The 2,770-nt window shown below is 42.1% G+C and overlaps 1 non-coding gene across 1 annotated transcript; it reads right to left on the reverse strand.

The window, feature by feature from the left end:
- Positions 1-479: 479 nt before the first annotated feature.
- Positions 480-607, reverse strand: LOC126492816 (small nucleolar RNA SNORA40). Its single transcript, XR_007589686.1, has one exon. It is a non-coding gene; the product is annotated as a small nucleolar RNA SNORA40 (small nucleolar RNA).
- Between the last annotated feature and the right edge of the window lie 2,163 nt (positions 608-2,770).

A 2,770-nucleotide genomic window follows, 5' to 3' on the forward strand; every position in this document is an offset into this window, starting at 1 on the left:
GCACCTTGGAAACAAGTGTCTGAGCATCTCTGTGAAGGGGCTTCCATATTAAGTCAACTGAGGTAAGGAGAACTACCTTGAATCAGAGTGACACTATAAGCTGGGGCCAGAACTGCATAAAAAGGGAAAGCAAAGCTGAGCAGGAGGTGCTCATTTCCCTCTGCTTCCTGACAGCAGGTCCAATGTGCCCAGTGGCTTCCTTCTCCTGAGGCCATGTCTTCTCTGCAAGGATGGACTGAACCTGCAGCCTGGGAACCAGAATAATCTCTTCCTTCCTTAAGTTGTGATTGTCACATGTTTTGTCACAGCAGCGAGAAAGTCACGAACACACTAGTCCGTGATAGTGTGATTCTTCACGTTGAAGCAGGTTCTGTTTGCCTCCAAACTATACAGACCAGGCCAAATGTAGTAACCGGAAATAACACATCATGAAGTCTAAATAATCTCCTTTAGTTTGTTTAGATAACTTTTTTTATATATATATTCCTTCTTGTATGTATCAAAACTCATATTGAACAATGAGTTCTGGGTTGCAAAAGAGGATTTATTTTTGCACCTGTCTAACCTGCCTTTGTCCACCAGCTGAACAAAAACATATACAAGTGCTGTGTTTAGATAACTTTTGAAGGTGTTTTTAAATCTATGGATTAAAGAATAAAATTAAAATCATTTATTTCAATTTATACTCTTCTAGTTAAAAATTATTAATTAATTGTAGTGAGGAGCTGCGGGCTGCATTCCCCCCAAGCTCCCTGCCACTGGCTAGCTTTACCCAAAATAATTACATGGAAGCTGTATTCTTTTAAACACTGCCTGGCCCATTATCTCTAGCCTCTTACTGGCTAACTCTCACATCTTAATTAACCCATTTCTAATAACCTGTGTACCACCACAAAGTGGTAGCTTACCGGGAAAGATTCAGCATGTCTGACCTGGCCGCTGACTCCATGGAGTCTGCCTGAGGTGCCTGGCTCCCTGCCTTCTTCCTCACAGCATTCTGTTCTGTCTACTCCACCCACCTAAGGGCTGGCCTATCAAATGGCCAAGGCAGTTTCTTTATAAATTAACCAATGAAAGCAACAGATAGACAAATGACCCTCCTCCATCAATTAATGAATGAACTGATGAGTATATGCCAGAACTATTTGTCTTATTTCACTGTACTAGAGAAAGAGTCTAGGCCCATGGCAAACAAAGTATGCACATTAAAAACACGCAACACCCGTCCCCCACAAATATATATATCAAACATACACACATATACTCAAACACCCCCCTCCCACATTATTATGTGTGTGTGTGTGTGTGTAAAATTTGAATATATTCACATGTCGTGTATGTACATGTCCATGTGTCTTCTTTTTCTCTCCATCTTATTTGATTTTGAGGACAAAGTTTCTCACTGAATCCAGAGTTCCCTGAATGCAAGGTTGGTAAACTTTGAACTCCATGCAGCATCTTGTTCCCACCCACTCTTACCAAGTATCTGGGTTGCAGACATGCACCACCACTCCCAGGGTTACATACATGTCAGCCATGCCCAGAATTGTAGATAAGGGCAACCACACCCAGATTTTCCATGCATACTGGGGTCTGATTCCGATTCTCATATTCCTATAACAAATACTTTTGTGACCAAAACGTATTCTCAGACCCCAGATAAGCAATACATGTAAATAATATGTTTCTTTGCATCTATGATGTGGAAGTGTGAGGTAGTTGTTTGCAGTTTGTCGATCTTCCCTTTAATTTTTCTCTGTTCTAAGACTCTCAAAACTTGAGAGAATTCTTCTTCTTCTTCTTCTTCTTCTTCTTCTTCTTCTTCTTCTTCTTCTTCTTCTTCTTCCTCTTCCTCTTCCTCTTCCTCTTCCTCTTCCTCTTCCTCTTCCTCTTCCTCTTCTTCTTCTTCTTCTTCTTCTTCTTCTTCTTCTTCTTCTTCTTCTTCTTCTTCTTCTTCTTTTGTTTAATATGAGTACTGTATTGACTTTATCCCAAGAGAGGGCTTCTAATCCCACTATCAATGCTTGTGAGCTACCATGTCATGGCTGGGAATTGAACTCAGAAACATTTGGAAGAGCAGTCAGTGCAATTGTTGACTTTTCTCTCCAGCCCTTTTTGTTATTAATTTTTTCATTTATTTTAAATACCAATCACAGTTTCCCCCCTCTTCTCTTCTCCCCTCTCCTCCCTTTTACCCTCCCCCTAGCAACTCCTCCTCCATCTCTACACAGACAGGGGCAGGCTTTCTATATAAGTAACATGTTATGGCACATCAAGTTGAGGCAGGACCAAGTTCCTTTCCCTGTATCAAGGTTGGGCAGTGAGGCAACTCAGCATGGAAAATGGGTTCCTCCAAACCAGCTAAAGCACCAGGGACAGGCCCTGATCTCACTGATAGGAATCCCACAAACAGTCCGAGTTACACAACAGTCACACACATGCAGAGGGCCCGGTTCAGTCCCATACAGGCTCCCCAACAATCAGTCTTGAGCCAGTGAGCTTCCATGAGCTCAGGTCAGCTGTCTCTGTGTGTTCACATGTCCCACTTTTGACCCCTATGGCTCATAAAATCCCCCCTTTCCTCTGCAATGAAATTCCCAGAGCTTGACCTAATGCTGGACTGTGGAGACAGAATTATTCTTTTAGAAACAGCCTCAGATACTTTTTCAAATCATGTATTCTGGAAATCCCTAACAACAACAACAATGAACTACATAAACCCCGGCTATCTGGAGAAAATCACATGTCTTCAGGACTTGTGAGAGCAGGC

The sequence above is a fragment of the Alexandromys fortis genome, unplaced genomic scaffold (assembly GCF_014885135.2).
Source record: "Alexandromys fortis isolate MF-2015 unplaced genomic scaffold, M_Fortis_MF-2015_v1.1 scaffold_236, whole genome shotgun sequence".
NCBI classification, from domain to species: Eukaryota; Metazoa; Chordata; class Mammalia; order Rodentia; family Cricetidae; genus Alexandromys; species Alexandromys fortis.